Source organism: Schistocerca americana, unplaced genomic scaffold (assembly GCF_021461395.2).
Source record: "Schistocerca americana isolate TAMUIC-IGC-003095 unplaced genomic scaffold, iqSchAmer2.1 HiC_scaffold_119, whole genome shotgun sequence".
NCBI lineage: Eukaryota > Metazoa > Arthropoda > Insecta > Orthoptera > Acrididae > Schistocerca > Schistocerca americana.
This window is the reverse complement of record NW_025725253.1, coordinates 424071-437577: the sequence shown is the minus strand read 5'-3', so window position 1 is coordinate 437577 and position 13507 is coordinate 424071. Positions and strand designations below refer to the sequence as shown.

General features: G+C 49.5%; 12 non-coding genes across 12 annotated transcripts; all 12 read left to right on the top strand.

Moving 5' to 3' along the window:
- The first annotated feature begins 583 nt into the window (after positions 1 to 583).
- Positions 584 to 702, top strand: LOC124563168. Its single transcript, XR_006969950.1, has one exon. It is a non-coding gene; the product is annotated as a 5S ribosomal RNA (ribosomal RNA).
- A 1015-nt stretch (positions 703 to 1717) lies between these two features.
- On the top strand, positions 1718 to 1836 carry LOC124563167. The gene has a single exon (XR_006969949.1). It is a non-coding gene; the product is annotated as a 5S ribosomal RNA (ribosomal RNA).
- Positions 1837 to 2851: 1015 nt separating this feature from the next.
- On the top strand, positions 2852 to 2970 carry LOC124563166. The gene has a single exon (XR_006969948.1). It is a non-coding gene; the product is annotated as a 5S ribosomal RNA (ribosomal RNA).
- Positions 2971 to 3986: 1016 nt separating this feature from the next.
- LOC124563165 lies at positions 3987 to 4105 on the top strand. The gene has a single exon (XR_006969947.1). It is a non-coding gene; the product is annotated as a 5S ribosomal RNA (ribosomal RNA).
- A 1014-nt stretch (positions 4106 to 5119) lies between these two features.
- LOC124563164 lies at positions 5120 to 5238 on the top strand. The gene has a single exon (XR_006969946.1). It is a non-coding gene; the product is annotated as a 5S ribosomal RNA (ribosomal RNA).
- Positions 5239 to 6253: 1015 nt separating this feature from the next.
- Positions 6254 to 6372, top strand: LOC124563162. Its single transcript, XR_006969945.1, has one exon. It is a non-coding gene; the product is annotated as a 5S ribosomal RNA (ribosomal RNA).
- A 1016-nt stretch (positions 6373 to 7388) lies between these two features.
- Positions 7389 to 7507, top strand: LOC124563161. The gene has a single exon (XR_006969944.1). It is a non-coding gene; the product is annotated as a 5S ribosomal RNA (ribosomal RNA).
- Positions 7508 to 8521: 1014 nt separating this feature from the next.
- On the top strand, positions 8522 to 8640 carry LOC124563159. Its single transcript, XR_006969942.1, has one exon. It is a non-coding gene; the product is annotated as a 5S ribosomal RNA (ribosomal RNA).
- Positions 8641 to 9655: 1015 nt separating this feature from the next.
- LOC124563158 lies at positions 9656 to 9774 on the top strand. Its single transcript, XR_006969941.1, has one exon. It is a non-coding gene; the product is annotated as a 5S ribosomal RNA (ribosomal RNA).
- A 1016-nt stretch (positions 9775 to 10790) lies between these two features.
- Positions 10791 to 10909, top strand: LOC124563157. The gene has a single exon (XR_006969940.1). It is a non-coding gene; the product is annotated as a 5S ribosomal RNA (ribosomal RNA).
- A 1013-nt stretch (positions 10910 to 11922) lies between these two features.
- Positions 11923 to 12041, top strand: LOC124563156. The gene has a single exon (XR_006969939.1). It is a non-coding gene; the product is annotated as a 5S ribosomal RNA (ribosomal RNA).
- A 1010-nt stretch (positions 12042 to 13051) lies between these two features.
- On the top strand, positions 13052 to 13170 carry LOC124563282. The gene has a single exon (XR_006970053.1). It is a non-coding gene; the product is annotated as a 5S ribosomal RNA (ribosomal RNA).
- The last annotated feature ends 337 nt before the right edge of the window (positions 13171 to 13507 follow it).

Here is a 13507-nt window from a genome sequence, read left to right as displayed (position 1 = left end):
GAATGCACTGCAAATTACGCAAACACCTCGTCTGAGGCGAGGCGGGGAAGCTCACATCGCCAGCAGTGGCGCCCTCCAACAACACTCTGCCACACCCCGCACAGGCCATACGCCGGTCGGCCGCGCGCCAGCCCTCCTGCGCTGGACACCAGGGACAAGATGCGTCTTCCGCGAGTGTCGAAGGCTGCACGCGCCAAGCGGATGACAGGAGGTGCAACGAGAAGCTGCGCGTCTCACACACACGGCGGCGCGCCCGCTAATTCGGCAGTCGCTCTGCTGGCACGTCGGATTGCAGAAGGAAGTGCTTACAATTACAACTCTGTTCGTGTTTTATGTTGTAAAGGTGTTAGCTTGTAACGATGTAATGTTAATAAATAAATTTATAAATCTCACAAAAAAAAAAAAATACACGAAGCGCGTCCTTCCGGCTCATAAGTTTTGGAACTCAGGATTGCGTTCGCGCTAACGTGACGAATTGTCAATAAAAAAAAAATGCGGCTGCTTTCGACCGAAAAGTATGATTTTGTGTGTGTTGGGATAAGAACCGAATGCGAATTCTGCCATGCGCCTACATTATATGGGCGCCAACGGCCATACCATGTTGAGTACACCGGTTCTCGTCCGATCACCGAAGTTAAGCAACATCGGGCGTGGTTAGTACTTGGATGGGTGACCACTTGGGAACACCACGTGCTGTTGGCTCCCTTTCATTTTCTTTTTTTTTTTTTATACCGCCCTCTTTCCATACCACCGTTCTGTTGTGACAAAGATTCTTGCTTAAGCATTTTAATCTACTGTAATGACCATAAGGTGCGAAATTGCAGTAAATATCTCAGTTTGAGGGAGAATGTGCTAACCAAGATCGCCAGGAAGTCTTTGAAAACGACAAAACAGTACGAATCGGCAGATGTGTTCTGGAATACGTCAGCGCCTGTTGTTGTGTAGCGGTGTACAATTCCTACTTCGATATGTAATTATAAATTTATTCCTTAGTCGACTCGTCTCGTCTCGTCATCTCCTGCAGACGTTTCTTGTGCTTGCGCTGTTATATGGGCCACGACCCGAGCGGCAGCGAGCGGCAGCCGAGCAAAGTCGGGACAAGTCGGGACGGGGACAGGGACAGGAATGGTGCGAATGCACTGCAAATTACGCAAACACCTCGTCTGAGGCGAGGCGGGGAAGCTCACATCGCCAGCAGTGGCGCCCTCCAACAACACTCTGCCACACCCCGCACAGGCCATACGCCGGTCGGCCGCGCGCCAGCCCTCCTGCGCTGGACACCAGGGACAAGATGCGTCTTCCGCGAGTGTCGAAGGCTGCACGCGCCAAGCGGATGACAGGAGGTGCAACGAGAAGCTGCGCGTCTCACACACACGGCGGCGCGCCCGCTAATTCGGCAGTCGCTCTGCTGGCACGTCGGATTGCAGAAGGAAGTGCTTACAATTACAACTCTGTTCGTGTTTTATGTTGTAAAGGTGTTAGCTTGTAACGATGTAATGTTAATAAATAAATTTATAAATCTCACAAAAAAAAAAAAAAATACACGAAGCGCGTCCTTCCGGCTCATAAGTTTTGGAACTCAGGATTGCGTTCGCGCTAACGTGACGAATTGTCAATAAAAAAAAAATGCGGCTGCTTTCGACCGAAAAGTATGATTTTGTGTGTGTTGGGATAAGAACCGAATGCGAATTCTGCCATGCGCCTACATTATATGGGCGCCAACGGCCATACCATGTTGAGTACACCGGTTCTCGTCCGATCACCGAAGTTAAGCAACATCGGGCGTGGTTAGTACTTGGATGGGTGACCACTTGGGAACACCACGTGCTGTTGGCTCCCTTTCATTTTCTTTTTTTTTTTTTATACCGCCCTCTTTCCATACCACCGTTCTGTTGTGACAAAGATTCTTGCTTAAGCATTTTAATCTACTGTAATGACCATAAGGTGCGAAATTGCAGTAAATATCTCAGTTTGAGGGAGAATGTGCTAACCAAGATCGCCAGGAAGTCTTTGAAAACGACAAAACAGTACGAATCGGCAGATGTGTTCTGGAATACGTCAGCGCCTGTTGTTGTGTAGCGGTGTACAATTCCTACTTCGATATGTAATTATAAATTTATTCCTTAGTCGACTCGTCTCGTCTCGTCATCTCCTGCAGACGTTTCTTGTGCTTGCGCTGTTATATGGGCCACGACCCGAGCGGCAGCGAGCGGCAGCCGAGCAAAGTCGGGACAAGTCGGGACGGGGACAGGGACAGGAATGGTGCGAATGCACTGCAAATTACGCAAACACCTCGTCTGAGGCGAGGCGGGGAAGCTCACATCGCCAGCAGTGGCGCCCTCCAACAACACTCTGCCACACCCCGCACAGGCCATACGCCGGTCGGCCGCGCGCCAGCCCTCCTGCGCTGGACACCAGGGACAAGATGCGTCTTCCGCGAGTGTCGAAGGCTGCACGCGCCAAGCGGATGACAGGAGGTGCAACGAGAAGCTGCGCGTCTCACACACACGGCGGCGCGCCCGCTAATTCGGCAGTCGCTCTGCTGGCACGTCGGATTGCAGAAGGAAGTGCTTACAATTACAACTCTGTTCGTGTTTTATGTTGTAAAGGTGTTAGCTTGTAACGATGTAATGTTAATAAATAAATTTATAAATCTCACAAAAAAAAAAAAAAATACACGAAGCGCGTCCTTCCGGCTCATAAGTTTTGGAACTCAGGATTGCGTTCGCGCTAACGTGACGAATTGTCAATAAAAAAAAAATGCGGCTGCTTTCGACCGAAAAGTATGATTTTGTGTGTGTTGGGATAAGAACCGAATGCGAATTCTGCCATGCGCCTACATTATATGGGCGCCAACGGCCATACCATGTTGAGTACACCGGTTCTCGTCCGATCACCGAAGTTAAGCAACATCGGGCGTGGTTAGTACTTGGATGGGTGACCACTTGGGAACACCACGTGCTGTTGGCTCCCTTTCATTTTCTTTTTTTTTTTTTATACCGCCCTCTTTCCATACCACCGTTCTGTTGTGACAAAGATTCTTGCTTAAGCATTTTAATCTACTGTAATGACCATAAGGTGCGAAATTGCAGTAAATATCTCAGTTTGAGGGAGAATGTGCTAACCAAGTTCGCCAGGAAGTCTTTGAAAACGACAAAACAGTACGAATCGGCAGATGTGTTCTGGAATACGTCAGCGCCTGTTGTTGTGTAGCGGTGTACAATTCCTACTTCGATATGTAATTATAAATTTATTCCTTAGTCGACTCGTCTCGTCTCGTCATCTCCTGCAGACGTTTCTTGTGCTTCCGCTGTTATATGGGCCACGACCCGAGCGGCAGCGAGCGGCAGCCGAGCAAAGTCGGGACAAGTCGGGACGGGGACAGGGACAGGAATGGTGCGAATGCACTGCAAATTACGCAAACACCTCGTCTGAGGCGAGGCGGGGAAGCTCACATCGCCAGCAGTGGCGCCCTCCAACAACACTCTGCCACACCCCGCACAGGCCATACGCCGGTCGGCCGCGCGCCAGCCCTCCTGCGCTGGACACCAGGGACAAGATGCGTCTTCCGCGAGTGTCGAAGGCTGCACGCGCCAAGCGGATGACAGGAGGTGCAACGAGAAGCTGCGCGTCTCACACACACGGCGGCGCGCCCGCTAATTCGGCAGTCGCTCTGCTGGCACGTCGGATTGCAGAAGGAAGTGCTTACAATTACAACTCTGTTCGTGTTTTATGTTGTAAAGGTGTTAGCTTGTAACGATGTAATGTTAATAAATAAATTTATAAATCTCACAAAAAAAAAAAAAAAATACACGAAGCGCGTCCTTCCGGCTCATAAGTTTTGGAACTCAGGATTGCGTTCGCGCTAACGTGACGAATTGTCAATAAAAAAAAAATGCGGCTGCTTTCGACCGAAAAGTATGATTTTGTGTGTGTTGGGATAAGAACCGAATGCGAATTCTGCCATGCGCCTACATTATATGGGCGCCAACGGCCATACCATGTTGAGTACACCGGTTCTCGTCCGATCACCGAAGTTAAGCAACATCGGGCGTGGTTAGTACTTGGATGGGTGACCACTTGGGAACACCACGTGCTGTTGGCTCCCTTTCATTTTCTTTTTTTTTTTTTTATACCGCCCTCTTTCCATACCACCGTTCTGTTGTGACAAAGATTCTTGCTTAAGCATTTTAATCTACTGTAATGACCATAAGGTGCGAAATTGCAGTAAATATCTCAGTTTGAGGGAGAATGTGCTAACCAAGTTCGCCAGGAAGTCTTTGAAAACGACAAAACAGTACGAATCGGCAGATGTGTTCTGGAATACGTCAGCGCCTGTTGTTGTGTAGCGGTGTACAATTCCTACTTCGATATGTAATTATAAATTTATTCCTTAGTCGACTCGTCTCGTCTCGTCATCTCCTGCAGACGTTTCTTGTGCTTGCGCTGTTATATGGGCCACGACCCGAGCGGCAGCGAGCGGCAGCCGAGCAAAGTCGGGACAAGTCGGGACGGGGACAGGGACAGGAATGGTGCGAATGCACTGCAAATTACGCAAACACCTCGTCTGAGGCGAGGCGGGGAAGCTCACATCGCCAGCAGTGGCGCCCTCCAACAACACTCTGCCACACCCCGCACAGGCCATACGCCGGTCGGCCGCGCGCCAGCCCTCCTGCGCTGGACACCAGGGACAAGATGCGTCTTCCGCGAGTGTCGAAGGCTGCACGCGCCAAGCGGATGACAGGAGGTGCAACGAGAAGCTGCGCGTCTCACACACACGGCGGCGCGCCCGCTAATTCGGCAGTCGCTCTGCTGGCACGTCGGATTGCAGAAGGAAGTGCTTACAATTACAACTCTGTTCGTGTTTTATGTTGTAAAGGTGTTAGCTTGTAACGATGTAATGTTAATAAATAAATTTATAAATCTCACAAAAAAAAAAAAATACACGAAGCGCGTCCTTCCGGCTCATAAGTTTTGGAACTCAGGATTGCGTTCGCGCTAACGTGACGAATTGTCAATAAAAAAAAAATGCGGCTGCTTTCGACCGAAAAGTATGATTTTGTGTGTGTTGGGATAAGAACCGAATGCGAATTCTGCCATGCGCCTACATTATATGGGCGCCAACGGCCATACCATGTTGAGTACACCGGTTCTCGTCCGATCACCGAAGTTAAGCAACATCGGGCGTGGTTAGTACTTGGATGGGTGACCACTTGGGAACACCACGTGCTGTTGGCTCCCTTTCATTTTCTTTTTTTTTTTTTATACCGCCCTCTTTCCATACCACCGTTCTGTTGTGACAAAGATTCTTGCTTAAGCATTTTAATCTACTGTAATGACCATAAGGTGCGAAATTGCAGTAAATATCTCAGTTTGAGGGAGAATGTGCTAACCAAGATCGCCAGGAAGTCTTTGAAAACGACAAAACAGTACGAATCGGCAGATGTGTTCTGGAATACGTCAGCGCCTGTTGTTGTGTAGCGGTGTACAATTCCTACTTCGATATGTAATTATAAATTTATTCCTTAGTCGACTCGTCTCGTCTCGTCATCTCCTGCAGACGTTTCTTGTGCTTGCGCTGTTATATGGGCCACGACCCGAGCGGCAGCGAGCGGCAGCCGAGCAAAGTCGGGACAAGTCGGGACGGGGACAGGGACAGGAATGGTGCGAATGCACTGCAAATTACGCAAACACCTCGTCTGAGGCGAGGCGGGGAAGCTCACATCGCCAGCAGTGGCGCCCTCCAACAACACTCTGCCACACCCCGCACAGGCCATACGCCGGTCGGCCGCGCGCCAGCCCTCCTGCGCTGGACACCAGGGACAAGATGCGTCTTCCGCGAGTGTCGAAGGCTGCACGCGCCAAGCGGATGACAGGAGGTGCAACGAGAAGCTGCGCGTCTCACACACACGGCGGCGCGCCCGCTAATTCGGCAGTCGCTCTGCTGGCACGTCGGATTGCAGAAGGAAGTGCTTACAATTACAACTCTGTTCGTGTTTTATGTTGTAAAGGTGTTAGCTTGTAACGATGTAATGTTAATAAATAAATTTATAAATCTCACAAAAAAAAAAAAAAATACACGAAGCGCGTCCTTCCGGCTCATAAGTTTTGGAACTCAGGATTGCGTTCGCGCTAACGTGACGAATTGTCAATAAAAAAAAAATGCGGCTGCTTTCGACCGAAAAGTATGATTTTGTGTGTGTTGGGATAAGAACCGAATGCGAATTCTGCCATGCGCCTACATTATATGGGCGCCAACGGCCATACCATGTTGAGTACACCGGTTCTCGTCCGATCACCGAAGTTAAGCAACATCGGGCGTGGTTAGTACTTGGATGGGTGACCACTTGGGAACACCACGTGCTGTTGGCTCCCTTTCATTTTCTTTTTTTTTTTTTATACCGCCCTCTTTCCATACCACCGTTCTGTTGTGACAAAGATTCTTGCTTAAGCATTTTAATCTACTGTAATGACCATAAGGTGCGAAATTGCAGTAAATATCTCAGTTTGAGGGAGAATGTGCTAACCAAGTTCGCCAGGAAGTCTTTGAAAACGACAAAACAGTACGAATCGGCAGATGTGTTCTGGAATACGTCAGCGCCTGTTGTTGTGTAGCGGTGTACAATTCCTACTTCGATATGTAATTATAAATTTATTCCTTAGTCGACTCGTCTCGTCTCGTCATCTCCTGCAGACGTTTCTTGTGCTTCCGCTGTTATATGGGCCACGACCCGAGCGGCAGCGAGCGGCAGCCGAGCAAAGTCGGGACAAGTCGGGACGGGGACAGGGACAGGAATGGTGCGAATGCACTGCAAATTACGCAAACACCTCGTCTGAGGCGAGGCGGGGAAGCTCACATCGCCAGCAGTGGCGCCCTCCAACAACACTCTGCCACACCCCGCACAGGCCATACGCCGGTCGGCCGCGCGCCAGCCCTCCTGCGCTGGACACCAGGGACAAGATGCGTCTTCCGCGAGTGTCGAAGGCTGCACGCGCCAAGCGGATGACAGGAGGTGCAACGAGAAGCTGCGCGTCTCACACACACGGCGGCGCGCCCGCTAATTCGGCAGTCGCTCTGCTGGCACGTCGGATTGCAGAAGGAAGTGCTTACAATTACAACTCTGTTCGTGTTTTATGTTGTAAAGGTGTTAGCTTGTAACGATGTAATGTTAATAAATAAATTTATAAATCTCACAAAAAAAAAAAAAAAATACACGAAGCGCGTCCTTCCGGCTCATAAGTTTTGGAACTCAGGATTGCGTTCGCGCTAACGTGACGAATTGTCAATAAAAAAAAAATGCGGCTGCTTTCGACCGAAAAGTATGATTTTGTGTGTGTTGGGATAAGAACCGAATGCGAATTCTGCCATGCGCCTACATTATATGGGCGCCAACGGCCATACCATGTTGAGTACACCGGTTCTCGTCCGATCACCGAAGTTAAGCAACATCGGGCGTGGTTAGTACTTGGATGGGTGACCACTTGGGAACACCACGTGCTGTTGGCTCCCTTTCATTTTCTTTTTTTTTTTTTTATACCGCCCTCTTTCCATACCACCGTTCTGTTGTGACAAAGATTCTTGCTTAAGCATTTTAATCTACTGTAATGACCATAAGGTGCGAAATTGCAGTAAATATCTCAGTTTGAGGGAGAATGTGCTAACCAAGTTCGCCAGGAAGTCTTTGAAAACGACAAAACAGTACGAATCGGCAGATGTGTTCTGGAATACGTCAGCGCCTGTTGTTGTGTAGCGGTGTACAATTCCTACTTCGATATGTAATTATAAATTTATTCCTTAGTCGACTCGTCTCGTCTCGTCATCTCCTGCAGACGTTTCTTGTGCTTGCGCTGTTATATGGGCCACGACCCGAGCGGCAGCGAGCGGCAGCCGAGCAAAGTCGGGACAAGTCGGGACGGGGACAGGGACAGGAATGGTGCGAATGCACTGCAAATTACGCAAACACCTCGTCTGAGGCGAGGCGGGGAAGCTCACATCGCCAGCAGTGGCGCCCTCCAACAACACTCTGCCACACCCCGCACAGGCCATACGCCGGTCGGCCGCGCGCCAGCCCTCCTGCGCTGGACACCAGGGACAAGATGCGTCTTCCGCGAGTGTCGAAGGCTGCACGCGCCAAGCGGATGACAGGAGGTGCAACGAGAAGCTGCGCGTCTCACACACACGGCGGCGCGCCCGCTAATTCGGCAGTCGCTCTGCTGGCACGTCGGATTGCAGAAGGAAGTGCTTACAATTACAACTCTGTTCGTGTTTTATGTTGTAAAGGTGTTAGCTTGTAACGATGTAATGTTAATAAATAAATTTATAAATCTCACAAAAAAAAAAAAATACACGAAGCGCGTCCTTCCGGCTCATAAGTTTTGGAACTCAGGATTGCGTTCGCGCTAACGTGACGAATTGTCAATAAAAAAAAAATGCGGCTGCTTTCGACCGAAAAGTATGATTTTGTGTGTGTTGGGATAAGAACCGAATGCGAATTCTGCCATGCGCCTACATTATATGGGCGCCAACGGCCATACCATGTTGAGTACACCGGTTCTCGTCCGATCACCGAAGTTAAGCAACATCGGGCGTGGTTAGTACTTGGATGGGTGACCACTTGGGAACACCACGTGCTGTTGGCTCCCTTTCATTTTCTTTTTTTTTTTTTATACCGCCCTCTTTCCATACCACCGTTCTGTTGTGACAAAGATTCTTGCTTAAGCATTTTAATCTACTGTAATGACCATAAGGTGCGAAATTGCAGTAAATATCTCAGTTTGAGGGAGAATGTGCTAACCAAGATCGCCAGGAAGTCTTTGAAAACGACAAAACAGTACGAATCGGCAGATGTGTTCTGGAATACGTCAGCGCCTGTTGTTGTGTAGCGGTGTACAATTCCTACTTCGATATGTAATTATAAATTTATTCCTTAGTCGACTCGTCTCGTCTCGTCATCTCCTGCAGACGTTTCTTGTGCTTGCGCTGTTATATGGGCCACGACCCGAGCGGCAGCGAGCGGCAGCCGAGCAAAGTCGGGACAAGTCGGGACGGGGACAGGGACAGGAATGGTGCGAATGCACTGCAAATTACGCAAACACCTCGTCTGAGGCGAGGCGGGGAAGCTCACATCGCCAGCAGTGGCGCCCTCCAACAACACTCTGCCACACCCCGCACAGGCCATACGCCGGTCGGCCGCGCGCCAGCCCTCCTGCGCTGGACACCAGGGACAAGATGCGTCTTCCGCGAGTGTCGAAGGCTGCACGCGCCAAGCGGATGACAGGAGGTGCAACGAGAAGCTGCGCGTCTCACACACACGGCGGCGCGCCCGCTAATTCGGCAGTCGCTCTGCTGGCACGTCGGATTGCAGAAGGAAGTGCTTACAATTACAACTCTGTTCGTGTTTTATGTTGTAAAGGTGTTAGCTTGTAACGATGTAATGTTAATAAATAAATTTATAAATCTCACAAAAAAAAAAAAAAATACACGAAGCGCGTCCTTCCGGCTCATAAGTTTTGGAACTCAGGATTGCGTTCGCGCTAACGTGACGAATTGTCAATAAAAAAAAAATGCGGCTGCTTTCGACCGAAAAGTATGATTTTGTGTGTGTTGGGATAAGAACCGAATGCGAATTCTGCCATGCGCCTACATTATATGGGCGCCAACGGCCATACCATGTTGAGTACACCGGTTCTCGTCCGATCACCGAAGTTAAGCAACATCGGGCGTGGTTAGTACTTGGATGGGTGACCACTTGGGAACACCACGTGCTGTTGGCTCCCTTTCATTTTCTTTTTTTTTTTTATACCGCCCTCTTTCCATACCACCGTTCTGTTGTGACAAAGATTCTTGCTTAAGCATTTTAATCTACTGTAATGACCATAAGGTGCGAAATTGCAGTAAATATCTCAGTTTGAGGGAGAATGTGCTAACCAAGTTCGCCAGGAAGTCTTTGAAAACGACAAAACAGTACGAATCGGCAGATGTGTTCTGGAATACGTCAGCGCCTGTTGTTGTGTAGCGGTGTACAATTCCTACTTCGATATGTAATTATAAATTTATTCCTTAGTCGACTCGTCTCGTCTCGTCATCTCCTGCAGACGTTTCTTGTGCTTCCGCTGTTATATGGGCCACGACCCGAGCGGCAGCGAGCGGCAGCCGAGCAAAGTCGGGACAAGTCGGGACGGGGACAGGGACAGGAATGGTGCGAATGCACTGCAAATTACGCAAACACCTCGTCTGAGGCGAGGCGGGGAAGCTCACATCGCCAGCAGTGGCGCCCTCCAACAACACTCTGCCACACCCCGCACAGGCCATACGCCGGTCGGCCGCGCGCCAGCCCTCCTGCGCTGGACACCAGGGACAAGATGCGTCTTCCGCGAGTGTCGAAGGCTGCACGCGCCAAGCGGATGACAGGAGGTGCAACGAGAAGCTGCGCGTCTCACACACACGGCGGCGCGCCCGCTAATTCGGCAGTCGCTCTGCTGGCACGTCGGATTGCAGAAGGAAGTGCTTACAATTACAACTCTGTTCGTGTTTTATGTTGTAAAGGTGTTAGCTTGTAACGATGTAATGTTAATAAATAAATTTATAAATCTCAAAAAAAAAAAAAAAAAAATACACGAAGCGCGTCCTTCCGGCTCATAAGTTTTGGAACTCAGGATTGCGTTCGCGCTAACGTGACGAATTGTCAATAAAAAAAAAATGCGGCTGCTTTCGACCGAAAAGTATGATTTTGTGTGTGTTGGGATAAGAACCGAATGCGAATTCTGCCATGCGCCTACATTATATGGGCGCCAACGGCCATACCATGTTGAGTACACCGGTTCTCGTCCGATCACCGAAGTTAAGCAACATCGGGCGTGGTTAGTACTTGGATGGGTGACCACTTGGGAACACCACGTGCTGTTGGCTCCCTTTCATTTTCTTTTTTTTTTTTTTATACCGCCCTCTTTCCATACCACCGTTCTGTTGTGACAAAGATTCTTGCTTAAGCATTTTAATCTACTGTAATGACCATAAGGTGCGAAATTGCAGTAAATATCTCAGTTTGAGGGAGAATGTGCTAACCAAGTTCGCCAGGAAGTCTTTGAAAACGACAAAACAGTACGAATCGGCAGATGTGTTCTGGAATACGTCAGCGCCTGTTGTTGTGTAGCGGTGTACAATTCCTACTTCGATATGTAATTATAAATTTATTCCTTAGTCGACTCGTCTCGTCTCGTCATCTCCTGCAGACGTTTCTTGTGCTTGCGCTGTTATATGGGCCACGACCCGAGCGGCAGCGAGCGGCAGCCGAGCAAAGTCGGGACAAGTCGGGACGGGGACAGGGACAGGAATGGTGCGAATGCACTGCAAATTACGCAAACACCTCGTCTGAGGCGAGGCGGGGAAGCTCACATCGCCAGCAGTGGCGCCCTCCAACAACACTCTGCCACACCCCGCACAGGCCATACGCCGGTCGGCCGCGCGCCAGCCCTCCTGCGCTGGACACCAGGGACAAGATGCGTCTTCCGCGAGTGTCGAAGGCTGCACGCGCCAAGCGAATGACAGGAGGTGCAACGAGAAGCTGCGCGTCTCACACACACGGCGGCGCGCCCGCTAATTCGGCAGTCGCTCTGCTGGCACGTCGGATTGCAGAAGGAAGTGCTTACAATTACAACTCTGTTCGTGTTTTATGTTGTAAAGGTGTTAGCTTGTAACGATGTAATGTTAATAAATAAATTTATAAATCTCACAAAAAAAAAAAATACACGAAGCGCGTCCTTCCGGCTCATAAGTTTTGGAACTCAGGATTGCGTTCGCGCTAACGTGACGAATTGTCAATAAAAAAAAAATGCGGCTGCTTTCGACCGAAAAGTATGATTTTGTGTGTGTTGGGATAAGAACCGAATGCGAATTCTGCCATGCGCCTACATTATATGGGCGCCAACGGCCATACCATGTTGAGTACACCGGTTCTCGTCCGATCACCGAAGTTAAGCAACATCGGGCGTGGTTAGTACTTGGATGGGTGACCACTTGGGAACACCACGTGCTGTTGGCTCCCTTTCATTTTCTTTTTTTTTTTTTATACCGCCCTCTTTCCATACCACCGTTCTGTTGTGACAAAGATTCTTGCTTAAGCATTTTAATCTACTGTAATGACCATAAGGTGCGAAATTGCAGTAAATATCTCAGTTTGAGGGAGAATGTGCTAACCAAGATCGCCAGGAAGTCTTTGAAAACGACAAAACAGTACGAATCGGCAGATGTGTTCTGGAATACGTCAGCGCCTGTTGTTGTGTAGCGGTGTACAATTCCTACTTCGATATGTAATTATAAATTTATTCCTTAGTCGACTCGTCTCGTCTCGTCATCTCCTGCAGACGTTTCTTGTGCTTGCGCTGTTATATGGGCCACGACCCGAGCGGCAGCGAGCGGCAGCCGAGCAAAGTCGGGACAAGTCGGGACGGGGACAGGGACAGGAATGGTGCGAATGCACTGCAAATTACGCAAACACCTCGTCTGAGGCGAGGCGGGGAAGCTCACATCGCCAGCAGTGGCGCCCTCCAACAACACTCTGCCACACCCCGCACAGGCCATACGCCGGTCGGCCGCGCGCCAGCCCTCCTGCGCTGGACACCAGGGACAAGATGCGTCTTCCGCGAGTGTCGAAGGCTGCACGCGCCAAGCGGATGACAGGAGGTGCAACGAGAAGCTGCGCGTCTCACACACACGGCGGCGCGCCCGCTAATTCGGCAGTCGCTCTGCTGGCACGTCGGATTGCAGAAGGAAGTGCTTACAATTACAACTCTGTTCGTGTTTTATGTTGTAAAGGTGTTAGCTTGTAACGATGTAATGTTAATAAATAAATTTATAAATCTCACAAAAAAAAAATACACGAAGCGCGTCCTTCCGGCTCATAAGTTTTGGAACTCAGGATTGCGTTCGCGCTAACGTGACGAATTGTCAATAAAAAAAAAATGCGGCTGCTTTCGACCGAAAAGTATGATTTTGTGTGTGTTGGGATAAGAACCGAATGCGAATTCTGCCATGCGCCTACATTATATGGGCGCCAACGGCCATACCACGTTGAGTACACCGGTTCTCGTCCGATCACCGAAGTTAAGCAACATCGGGCGTGGTTAGTACTTGGATGGGTGACCACTTGGGAACACCACGTGCTGTTGGCTCCCTTTCATTTTCTTTTTTTTTTTTTTTATACCGCCCTCTTTCCATACCACCGTTCTGTTGTGACAAAGATTCTTGCTTAAGCATTTTAATCTACTGTAATGACCATAAGGTGCGAAATTGCAGTAAATATCTCAGTTTGAGGGAGAATGTGCTAACCAAGTTCGCCAGGAAGTCTTTGAAAACGACAAAACAGTACGAATCGGCAGATGTGTTCTGGAATACGTCAGCGCCTGTTGTTGTGTAGCGGTGTACAATTCCTACTTCGATATGTAATTATAAATTTATTCCTTAGTCGACTCGTCTCGTCTCGTCATCTCCTGCAGACGTTTCTTGTGC